Source organism: Urocampus carinirostris, chromosome 8, assembly GCF_059441175.1.
Source record: "Urocampus carinirostris isolate Australia breed hairy pipefish chromosome 8, RoL_Ucar_1.0, whole genome shotgun sequence".
NCBI lineage: Eukaryota > Metazoa > Chordata > Actinopteri > Syngnathiformes > Syngnathidae > Urocampus > Urocampus carinirostris.
The window spans coordinates 38,828,533-38,842,058 of NC_142356.1; the positions used below are offsets into that span (position 1 = coordinate 38,828,533).

Below are 13,526 nucleotides of genomic sequence, written 5' to 3' on the forward strand. Positions count from 1 at the left end.
CACTTACAATTTATGACACATCATTTGAATAAAAAAAAAAAAAGAATAAAAAAACAGAGCAATTGGGAAGCCCGGGTTCGACCTGAACGTTCACATTTTCGGCGCGACTTGTGCTCGAGTCTTGGATTTTACCTCTACTACATACACAGAGAATGAAAATGAAAATGAAAATCAATGTTTTGTTACAATGCACTTACAACTTGTGCTGTCTCCAAGCAATACCCTGTAAATATTCTTGCCTGTTAATGCTGACATTCTTTTATCTTATGTTTCTCTTTTCAATCTTTATATATTTTTTGTCCTGTGGTGTTTTGTCAAACAATCATCACTACATTGGTATCAATAACAATAAAGGCTTTTCTATTGTATTCAATTCAATTCTATTCTATTCTATTCTATTCTATTCTATTCTATTCTATTCTATTCTATTCTATTCTATTCCATTCCATTCCATTCCATTCCATTCCATTCTATTCTATTCTATTCTATTCTAAAATGATTATAAATTTCATTTCGATGAGGAATCAAGAATTTTGTAAGCCATTATGTTTAACTGTGGATATCAAGATAAAATGCACATTAGACCCCCGGGATACGACATGAATCCCTTCTCAAGTGAAATTGCGGTAAAGAGGAGAATGAAACCTATGGCAATGTACTATAGCTAATGCTTTCTAAACCCCTGGAAGCCCAGATAAGAACAGTATGTAGTAAGTAGTACTTATGTGTAATATACGTGTAAATGATTAAACAACATTACAAATATATATCAATGTAAAGGAATAAAATAATTTTGTCTACCATTGGTGTGACTTGAGCTGGTCAAGTGGAGTAACAGTTGAATGCAAGGGGGAGGAGACAGTGACGGCAGATTCAGAATTAAACTGATCTTACATGCTTTGCTGAAATTGCTTCCTTTTTTCTAATAATGATCTTGATTGTCGATTAATCATGACCATGCAATTTCGCGAGGGTAGTGATCCGTGTGCCCTATATGTAACATTTGATAATGAAAAAACTCCTTTCCATGGTTATCATGTTTTTGCCATCTCATTGGCATCATTGCAAGCCTTGGACTGATAGCGAATGCATACAATACAAAATACACAGTATCACATTGCTTACAAACAGTCTTTACAAAACATGCGAGCTTTTGACCTGAATGAAAAAAAAAGGTATTGTGGGAGGTAGTTCAGCCAATAGAATTTGGGCATTTTCATGAAGCCCTGATGCAAACCAATAGCAGTCTAGCATTTTATGTGATGTAGACCAATAGCAGGCAGGCATCTTTCAACTTTATTGTCTAATATCAGTGTCTGAAATAACGTCTGCCCGGACTCCCGGGTTGTGCATATTTTACGTCAGGTGTACAATTTACAAAAGTTCTCCTCCTGAGTGGCCGACAACTTTTTCAAGAAAACAAAAAAACAAAAACAAAAGATTTTTTTTTTCCAAATCAAACGTTTGCTTTATTCCGATTTTGAAATCTTCGTTTGGTTTGGAAATTTCGGAATTTCGTTTGGAAATTTGCATACTCTGCAGCCAATCAGAAGCCTGCATCGTATAACTTCGTGCTCCTGGACTTTTATAAGGTCGTGTATTTGCTTATCATTTTCCAAAATAGATGCACAGAGAACACAAGAAAAATTGATAAGTGGTTAGGAATCAAGCCAAAACCTCAGCCACAGAAGAAAGATTCAAAAGAAGCAAAATTTATGACGCTACAAAACGTAAACGTACATTAAAAGCATCGTGGAAAGAGGAGTTCACGTGGCTTGTAGCAGACGATGCAACGCAAACATTGCAAGAATGAAGATGAGTAAATACAGGTACATACTGAGGGCAGATGAAAAACAGTGATTTCATATACATGCAACGAATGTTATAAGTAGATTTAGAATAAACTAAATTTTGAAGTGTTGTTCTGTTATATGATCTGATTATCAATCCTTTATTTTGCAAAAATGTTTTTTTCTTTTGCGATTAGTCGTCTTATTGTGTTTCAAGTTGTGAAAAAAGGGCTAGGCATCTTTTCACAGTTATCCGCCCTGGCTTTTGTCATGAGTTTCAGACACTGCAAATATGCTATATGCACAATATACTGCACAGATTAAATTACTTCCTCTTCACCACTTGCAAACAAGCAATAAATTAGACCCAATACAAATAACAAGTAGCAACAAGGTAAAAAAAGTTACGCAAATATAATATAAAACATGTTAGGTTTAGAGTAGGTAAGATTGGGTCTAAAAAATCCAACCCAAACTGGCCTGCCGGTATAAAAGCCCTAATTAGCCCAAGCCCGACCGATTCACTTGATTTGAGGGAGCAAGCCCGAGGTAAACCCAAATTTTTTACATTTTATTTTAGCCGTCTCTGACAACATGCTGCCAGGATCCTTCACAAAAAAAGAAACGTAAAAGTCATGACAAGTGTATAATTTTAAAAAAAAAGAGAGAAGCAAGAGAGGAGCCCGGCTCGACTAGGTCCGAATTAATGATTGACATTTTATCCCCGAACCCGGCCAACAATTCGATCCAGGCCAGTTCAGGCCCACACCCATGGTCTTAACCCTAGTTTAATGTGCAAAAATGTTCAAAGTATAATTCTCTATCTAAAAAGAGCTGCATAGCATTGATTTGTCAGAGGGGTCTGAGGGGGTAGGGCAGGAAGAGAATTCATAGTCCTGACAGCCTGATGAAAAAAGCTGTCCTTGAGCCTGCTGGTCCTGAATCTGAACACTGCAAGTTTTTGGGCATGCAAAGTAATTTGTTGTTGATGTTGTATGGTGGAGAAAACGCCGTAAATAGGAGCCAAAAAAAACCCCGTCTTATTCCTTACTGTAATTGAAGACATCAAGGCGGGGTCGCCATATTCAAGGTTCTACTGTAAGAACATTAGGTTGCTTATAAATAGCAAGAAAAGTCCGGAAGTGAAAAGCCAGAAATAATAAATCAGTGGCCCTTTTGTTGCCAGTAGCAGAGTGAATAAGTAAACACATGAACGCCTCACCCAAAGAGTGTGAAGAAGGACAATGAAACCTTTTAACTGCAGATTGAGAAAAACTTACTGAGAGACAGAACGCGTTCTAGGTTCCCCCCAGCCCCCCGTGACCATCCTTGTTTTGCCTTTTGGCACATTACAGAATAGTTGGAACACTGCTCTTCAATTATTCATCCCGGTTTAAATTCATGGGCAATGTTTTTATTCGTCACTCTTTTCAAATTTCAGTGGAGGGACCAATACATTTGTTAAAAAGGGGCGGCAGTAGCTCAGGAGGTAGAGCGCTCGTCTTGGGATCATGGGATCCCAGTTCGAATCCCGGCTCGTCCGTGTTACATGTCGAAGTGTCCTTGGGTAAGACACTGAACCCCTAATACCCCCAATAAGCAGGTAAGCGTCTTACATGGCCGCAATACAAGACCGCTATTGGGAAATGTGAAGCACATTGTAAAGCGCTTTGGGAAGTCATTGACTTGAAAAGCGCTATAAAAATGCAGATCATTTCACTGGGGCGGCAGTAGCTCAGGAGGTAGAGCGATCGTTTTAGGATTAAGGGATCCTAGTTCGAATCCCGGCTTTTCCGTGTTACATGTCGAAGTGTCCTTGGGTAAGACACTGAACCCCCCAATAAGCAAGTTAGCGCCTTACATGGCTGCACAGATCACGGCCGCTATTGGGAAATGTGAAGCACAATGTAAAGCACTTTGGGAAGTCATTGACTTGAAAAGCGCTATATAAATGCAGATCATTTCATTTCATAAATGCAGATCATTTCAAAAGAGTCATTCTTGATATGGCCTTTAGACAAACCCGTTTTCTGTTCAAATGTATTCACTCATGCCATTCAGTGAATGCATTGCCCTGGAAAAAAATAAGGAAAAAACACTTTTTACTTTTTTTAAAAAATGAACTTTCCTCATTGAAAAAAAAAAATGTGTCATTGGCAATATAAGACACATATTCTTTTATTTTCAATTTTTATTCTTCCAAATTTTCCCATTTTACCAGAAAAACAAGGACACGTATTTTAATATGGGAATATGTAAGTGTATACTCAAATACTTGCTAAATCAACTTTCAGTGTAACATTTTTATCCGTCTTTCTATCTCCCTTGATCTCCTTCTCGATCTCTCTGTCTTTATCTCTATTTGGCTCTTTCTTTCTCATTCGCTCAACCAGTATCTCTCTAATTCTCTTTATCTTACTATCTGCATTTCTCTCCTTCATATCTATCTATCTATCTATCTATCTATCTATCTATCTATCTATCTATCTATCTATCTATCTATCTATCTATCTATCTATCTATCTATCTATCTATCTATCTATCTATCTATCTATCTATCTATCTATCTATCTATCTATCTATCTATCTATCTATCCATCTATCTATCTATCTATCTATCTATCTATCTATCTATCTATCTAGCTATCTAGCTATCTAGCTATCTAGCTATCTAGCTATCTAGCTATCTAGCTATCTATCTATTTAATTTTACTCTCTTTCTCTTTGTATCACTTTTTTGGCTCTTTTTCTCTTTTACTCTGTCTCTTGCTTTCTCTCTCTCTTTCTCTCTCTCTTGCTCACTCTCTCTCTCTCTTTTTTTCTCACTCTTTCTCTCTTTATACTCCTTCGTGGATAAGTTTTCTCGTTTTAGATATTGATTTTCTTGTAGTTTTTTTCATTAAGATAAAACAGTTGAAAAATACAATATCTGCTATTGGCAGTATCAGATAAGTTTGCTTGCTTATGTTTTAATTTTGCTATTTGTTTTATATAAAGTTTGTTTCCATTTTGTCAAAAACAGTAAAAATATTGTAAAAATAAAATGAATTCATAGATATTTGCAACATAAACTCCCAATAGAAGCTTTTTATCTACCTGTGTCTGGCCGTCCGTCGATCCGAAGAGTTTCCTAATCTAGACAATACTTTTCTTGTTGTGTTTTAGTGAAATTTGAGAGAATACAGAAAAAAGAATATTTACAGCATCTGGTATTGGCAATTTTGCTCATTTTTAAATGATTAATTTCCTCTCTTTTTTTACAAGAAAGATATTGTATTTTCGTATTTTTCATATTTATGTTTTTCTTTTCAAGAGTTCTGCAACAAACATCACATCAGAAAATGAAAAACTCCCTGAAAAGAGAAGGGCTTAGAGGCTAACTTTTTCTCATATGAATCATTTTCCCTCATTATCACATCTTACACCATTATAACAGTCATGTGTTACTGTTCTCCATTTAGAAATTATCACATGTTTTGAATCACAACTACGGTACATATTTTGCTGTTTCTATAGTGTGAAAAGTGCCCTATCTCATGAGACTGGGAATAAAGTAAGATATTTTAAAATGAGAAACTGCATCTCTAAATATTTGCAAAATTAACTCACAACAAGACATTATTGTCTATCCATCTCCCTGTCTGCTTGTTTATATTGACATTGATCCACACTGTTTTAGCATCCTTTCCTAGCACTACCCTAGGAGTTGGCAACCCCAAATGTGAACCAAAGCAAACATAATTACAAAAAACTAAAAATAACTTTCTATAAGTCTATGTATTTATATATAAATAAGGAGACGCAATATCATGGGAACGCCAAAGAGCAGCATGTGGCTCCAGTGCCACTTGGTGCTGACCCCCGCACTACCTTAATAACAAAGCACAAGAAACAAAAATATTTCAGTCCCTAAAGGGCAACATAAGGTGACCACTCAATCATCCTTTATTTTCTGAGTGTGTGTTTGAGAAAACAAATTATTTTTTCCCAGAGCAACCATTCCATTCAATTTTCCCCAATTTGACTGAGCGCAGGGTATAGAATTTCGATATAGGTGTTAACCTCAGGGGACACACTATTAACCACAAAAGCACGCACACACACAAAAACGATCTGAAAGACGTTGAGGGAGCATGTTCATGTGCTTTGTGTGTCTCTGTCCAAAAGAGCATGAGATCAAAGTGGCCTTTTCGAAGCTTTTGCCACACAGAACACTCATACAAACACACACATTCACCCCGAGAGACAAAAGCAATACTAATGCTATATGTTTGTGCACAGCACAGGACGATAGCTACAGGCCACAGTGGACCGCATGCACGCCGTATTAGCATGCCATCCTGTCAGCACTGATGGATGGAGATGGGAGGCCCATTTGAGTCATGCACTTAAATGAGTTTAGGGGGTTACTTGACCTTATGGGGCTCGCATGGCTTTTACATGCATGAAATATATGCAGAATGAGGCGGCTGCACGCTCTAAACATATTCTGTAATAATATTAAAATAAAAAAATAAATATTTGAATACCACTTAGAATTTGGTCGATGAGAAAAACAGTTTTTGTTGAGTGGTTTCTTTACAATTGACCTATGGTTAAGACCCGCCCTCAAACGCGATGACCCAATCACAATGCGCAAGCAAGCCCAATACACTCGGACATTCTGAGTTTCCTCATCCATAAAGATGCATTGCAGGTCGTCAGGTTTCGTTCGTTGTTTGGGTGTTTTTTCACATTTTAATATTTAAAATGGTCAACTGGTGTGCAAGGGGTACATGAAAAATCTGTTACGGGGTACCGTGAGAAGTTGGGCAATGGTGTGTATTTTTCACCCTTTCTAAAGCAACATTTAAATCGAGACAAAAGTCTGCTTTGGATAAAGCTATGTGGTTGTCCACAGCACCAACTCATTGTGGATAAAGTTAATAGGTATGTCCACATCTGTTCTAAGGTAAGTCATCCTAGTATTTGAAGCTGCATATTGTCACTTTTCTGGAGAGATATATAAAGTTATTCATAAGATTAAAATCTCTAACGTTAGGCTAACGTTTGCTGATTCTAGCTCTTGGCTTCGTTCTTCATCACCTCACTTTATTTACTGTAAGTACAGTGGCTGGCTATGTGCTAGTTTTTGTACTTTGGTGAGACATTAGTGAATAAAATCTAGCTAGGCTAACACGTAGCTTTTAAGCAAGTTTTGGATTAATAAAAGCTAGTAGCAATAACAAAGATTATTTTTAAAGTCAAGTCAAACCAAGTTAGGTCAATTAGTTAAAGGTAAATCACATTTCCTACACTGCAATGTATAAACAATGCTAATCCTCTATCTTGTTATTTAAGATGGTGATGACAACAAAATGAGTTTTTTTTACGTTTACTTTGTGACCTGTAAATTTTCTCCTGAAGCGGAAGCTTTTCATCAACCTTATCCATAATGAAATAATAATTTAACCCTGCAATGCATAGTCTAGGCCCTTTTGGTGACTTTGAGATGGTATGTGATCTTTCTGGGCCCAAAAATAATAAATTGTCTCTTACAAAATGTGTCCTACTGTTACACTTGCCACTAACGCTCCTAACATAGAAAAAAAAAGTACAGCAAACGGCTGTCTTTTATTTTGAAAAAGTTCGGTGGAGGGAAATTCAGGTCGCGCGGCAACACTCGTGATCTAAGCGGCAGGCAAAGGCCAAGAGTTGGTAAGGAGGGGCAGGCAAGGGTTCTGGATGAGTCAAAGAAGTAACAAGGGGCTGAGAAAAGCCTGCTTGGGACATGACATGAAAAACAATAAACTAGCAAGGAACCAAAGGGGACCAAGTACTAATAGGGGGAAGAGACAAATCAAGACAGATACTAAGAGCTGTGACGAGAAAATTACCAATCAGAAGTGAGTGACCAAATAAGGTAAGGTCCAGGAAGAGTAAGTAAAAGGGGCAGGGCTTAGCCATAGGTTAATTGCACCATCTGCTCCTGAGACGGTATCTGCAGAGATTTAAGTAAAAGTTCCTGGAGTTAAATATTTTGTGTGGCCCCCATGATTTTGCAGAACCATTTTAATGCCCCTGGCCATGGATTTAATTAGAGCTTCAAAACGTGCCACTGGAATGCTCTTCCACTTCTCCATGACAACATAACTGAGCTGGGAGATATTTAAGATCTCTTCTTCTCCACCTTCCACTTGAGGATGCCCCAAAGACGTTCTATTGGATTTAGATCTGGTGACATACTTGGCCAATCCATCCCCTTTAGCGTTTGCCCCTTTAGAAAGGGTTTGGTCATCTTAGAAGTTTATTTGGGGTCATAGTCAGGCTGGAACATTGCCAAGTTTCTGGAGGGAGGGAGGGGATTATTCTCTCCTCCAGTATTTCACAGTACATACTTGAGTCTGTGTTTCATTTAATGAAATGCATCTCCCTAACTCCAGTTGCACTGATGCAGCCCCAAACCATGACATTCCAAACACCATGCTTGGCTTTAGGCATGGCACAAACATGTTTGTTGTCCTCACCCGGTTGCGGCCACACATGTTTCACACCATCTGAGCCAAATAACTTTGTCTCATCAGGCCAGATAATATCTTTCCAGTAAACCATGCCCTTCCAGTAAACATACTTCATTTCATCAAGTAAAATGCTGGCTTTCTTTCTAGCTAGCTAGTTATCTAGCTTCCTTTTAGTATTTTTACCTGCTTACCTGTCTAGCTAAGTTAACTTTAGCTATTTTAGAAATGCATGTATATATATATATATATATATATATATATATATATATATATATATATATATATATATATATATATATATATATATATATATATATATGTATATATAATTGTAAAAAATCTTAATGCCACCCTGCATCACATTGAGAGAAGGAGACAGCCTGGCTGCTTTTTGCCCTGATGTCGGCGTGTACCAACTGGCGGTGAGCTTAAAGCTAAGAAGACAATCTTCACTGCAGGCGATGAGAGGCGTGCGCTCTCTTTCCTGTGCAAGTCTCCGCTTATGTCACCTCTTAAAGTATTTCCTCCTGCAGCGGCTGCAACACGCCAGCGTTATTGCCTTCCTCAATGGTCACAATAAAGGTGGCTGTCTGATAAATCCTGCCTCCGTTTATTAGTGAGCCGGCAGGCCGACGCATTATCCTTTTTGGCACAAAGGGCCCCGGTGATGTACTCAGAGGTTTCTTTTTCCTTGTGCAACTGGGTCAGAGGATCAATTTGATCAACTGCGACACACAATCATTGTTACTCCCCCCCCTTTTTTTTTTTAGTTTTCTCGTTGCGTGTTCCCTTTTTCGCAAACTGACTTCAACCATTTTTGCCTGTTATAAATGCATACAGTGCCTCGCAAAAGTATTTTCCCCTAAGGAACTAGAAGTGATTTCTAAGAAACAACAATACGCGAGACACAATCGTTAAAAGAAACATTTTATTTTGTGCTAACAAATAAAAAATTTAAAGGTGGCCTTCGCCAAAATATTGGCCCTCTTTTGAGTTAAAACTTTGTACAATCTCCTCTTTGTGATCACAGCCACAGGTGTTTTGGGGCATGACTCTAAAGGTTTTGCACATCTTGAAACATAAATATTTGCCCATTGTTCCTTACAAAACAGCTAAAGTTCCTTACGGTTTGATAGTGACCGTTTGTGGACAGCGTTTCTTCAGATCGTTCCTGCTATTCTTTATACAAATAAGGTCTGGACTCTTGTTTTGCCATTCTAACGCCTTCAAGTTTTTGTTAGTTTTATACCATTCCATTTTGCTTTATGTTTAGGATTGTTGTCCTGTTAGAAGGTGAACCTGAGTCACATGTTTAGGCCTCTTGCAGACTCTAACAGATCTTGTGTCAAAAATGCCCTGCATATGACTCCATCTATCTTCCGTTCTACTCTAATGATCTCCCCAGTCTATGCTGAAGAAAGGGAATCCCAGAGCATGATGCTGCCATCACCATATGAAAGGGATGATGTTTTAGGGTGATTTGCAGTGTCTCATTTGACCCTAGCTCCTTGTTCCACATGTTATTTGTTGTACTCATGTGGCTTCTTGCAAATGCCAAACAGGCCTTTTTATGGTATTCTTTAAGAAAGGGCTTTCTTTTTGCCACTCTTCCATAAATGGCAGACTTTTGTCCCACTGCACTGGGTGTACTCCTGCACATCATCCAATGTGATCATGGTTCTCTTGGTTGCTTCTCTGAGTAGTTTTCTCCTTGTTTGAGGCCTAAACTTTCGAGGGACGGCCAAGTCTTGGTAGGTTTGCTGTGGTTTTATGCTTTCTCCTTTTTATATTATTGCTCGCACACTGCTCAGGGAGATGTTTACTTGTTGCAAAATCTTCTTGTATCCTATTCCCACTTTTAGCTTTTTCATGACTTTACACCTGGACCTGCCAGTTGTTCTTTGGTCTTCAGAATGCTGTTTGCGGTGTTTGCTATCACAGAGTTCTAAGCCAACCACAGTGCAGCTTTATTTTAACTGAGACATAACACACTTAATCCAAATATAATATTAAATGTTGGAATAATTTGCTTTGGCGGCACGGCAGCTGGGTGGTAAGCACAGTGGGGAGGTTCAGAATTCAAGTCCAGCTAACGTAGCCTCCCCGTGTGGAGTTTGCAAGTTCTCCTCGTGCCCGCGTGAGTTTCTGTTGGGCACTCTGGTTTCCTCCCACATTCGCAAAAACATGTCAGGCTTGATTGATCGGTCTAAATTGTCCCTAGTTGTGAATGGGCGAGCTAGTTGTCTGTCTCTGTGTGCCCTGCAACTGGCTGGCAACCAATTCAGGGTGTCCCATGCCTACTGCCTGAAGATGGCTGGGATGGGCTCCAGCACCCCCGCAATCCTACTGAGAATAAGAAGTGCAGATAATTGATGGATGGATAATTTTCTTCCACTTAACAATTGTGTCTCACATGTTGTTGATTCTTAAAAAACATTTTTATTTTTCTAGTTTCAACTTAAAGCCTTTAAGTCTGAAATGAGGCAAAATGACAATGGGTTCTTGGGGAGGGGGGTTACTTTTGCTAGGCACTGCGTTTGTTGTGAAGAGGCGGGATTATTGTTTATTTCAGAACTGCTCAGTGAGCTCTAAGAAAATCCTCACGAGGTGTCTTTAATGCCTCCAAAGAAAGAGATCAATCGTTCAAGTGGCCTTTAGTGTGATTCGCCGGTGTTATTGCACCTTTCACATGTTTTTTGTATTGATTCGTACTGCAATATGTTGAAGGTTTATTAGTGTATATATATATATAATATATATCGACTCATTTATAGAGGATAAATATATATATATATATATATATATATATATATATATATATATATATATATATATATATCCTTTATCTGCACCGCTTATCGTAAGTGGGGTTGCGGAGAGGTGCTGAAGCCCATCCCAGCCATCTTCGGGCCGTGGGCAGGGGACAGAGACAGACAACTCACTTTCTCATTCACAACTAGGGACTATTTGGACCGGCCAATTAACCTGACTTGCATGTTTTTGGAATGTGGAAGGAAACCGGAGTGCCAGGAGGAAACCCAGGCAAGCCCGGGGAGAACAGGCTGGTACCTGTATCTGATCCCATGCCCTCAGAACTGTGCCACAGATGCGCTAACTACTGCGCTGCCGCAGTGCAAGGCATTTAGAGAGGACTCTAATTGTCAACATGTTACTAATTCTAATACTATTTACTGTATTACTTATTTTGTTGATGAAAAAAATAATACAGTGCACCCATACTTGAATATATATATACATCCATCCATTATCTGCACCTCTTATCCTTAGTAGGGTCGCGGGGGTGCTGGGGCGCATCCATGCTATCTTTGGGCAGTGGGCAGGGGACACCCTGAACTGGTTGCCAGCCAGTAACAGGGCACACAGAGGCATACAACTTACTCAGTCACACCTAGGGACAATTTGGACAGGTCAATTAACCTGACATGCATGTTTTTGGAATGTGGGAGGAGACCGGAGTGCCCGGAGGAAGCCCACGCAAGCACGGGGAGAACATGCATACTCCACACAGGAAGGTTTGATCTCACGACCTAAGAACTGTGCCGCAGACGCGCTAACCACTGCTCCTCCGTGCTGCCTTTTATATATACATATTTATATACAGTGTATATATATATATATATATATATATATATATATATATATATATATATATATATATATATATATATATATATATATATATATATATATATATATATATATATATATATATATATATATATATATATATATACATATATACATATATATATATATATATATATATATACTGTATTTTACTACTGGTTTATACTGTATATATATATATATAAATATATATATATATATATATATATATATATATATATATATATATATATATATATATATATATATATATATATATATATATATATATATATATATATATATATATATATATATATATATATATATATATATACAGTATAAACCAGCTCGGTGGCCTTGGGGGTATGGCGCCCGCCCCGAGACTGGGAGGTTGTGGTTCAATCCTCGGCCGAGTCATACCTAAGACTTAAAAATTGGCACCCGTTACCTCCCTGCTTGGCGTTCAGCATTAGGGGTTGGAATTGGGGGTTTGGTCACCTAATGACTCCCAACACCTCAGTTGGGTTGAGCGAGGTGGCTTGGAATCCCCTCCTCTGTATCAATCTCCCAAAAAGAGTCAGATCAAAAAGAGTCAGAAATGACTCTAGCCACCTCCCACTAGGGGGATATGACTGTTGTATATATGTATATGTATATATATATATATATATATATATATATATATATATATATATATATATATATATATATATATATATATATATATATATATATATATATATATATATATATATATATATATATATATATATATATATATATATATATATATATATATATATATATAAAACACGACGGAGCGAGTTCGGCGGACGTGGCGTCAGACGACGCGACGCGAGAAAAGGCGGCGGGCGTTATCCGACGACCCCAGTAGCGCGGCGCGACGACAGGCGGCCAAAGGACACTTCGACATATAACACGGAGGAGCCGGGAATCGAACCTGCCACCTCTTGACGACATATATACATATATACATATATATATTTATATATATATATATATATATATATATATATATATATATATATGGCAGCACGGCGGCGCAGTGGTTAGCGCTTGTGCGGCACAGTTCATGTCATGGGAAGCTGTCGTGGGTTCAAATCCAGCTCCAGACTTCCTGTGCGGAGTTTGTATGTTCTCCCCGTGCTTGCGTGGGTTTCCTCCGGGCACTCCGGTTTCCTCCCACATTCCAAAAACATGCATTTCAGGTGAATTGGCCGGTCCAAATTGTCCCTAGGTGTGAATGAGCGAGCGAGTGAGTTGTCTGTCCCCGTGTGCCCTGCGATTGGCTGGCAACCAGTTCAGGGTGTCCCCTGCCCACTGCCTGGAGATGGCTGGGATGGGCTCCAGCCCCCCCGCGACCCTAATGAGGATAAGCGGTACGGCTGATGAGATGAGATGAGATATATATATATATATATATATATATATATATATATATATATATATATTATATATATATATATATATATATATATATATATATATATATATATATATATATGTGTGTGTGTGTGTGTACAGTGGGGCAAATAAATATGTCAAGTCAAACTAGCACACGTAATTCAGTCAAGGAACATGCATA

The 13,526-nt window shown here is 38.2% G+C and overlaps 1 protein-coding gene across 2 annotated transcripts in view; it reads left to right on the plus strand.

The window, feature by feature from the left end:
* The window catches only part of grin2bb (glutamate receptor, ionotropic, N-methyl D-aspartate 2B, genome duplicate b), a 181,610-nt gene that overhangs the window by 114,545 nt on the left and 53,539 nt on the right, over positions 1 to 13,526 (plus strand). The gene's annotated exons all lie outside the window — the stretch shown is intronic.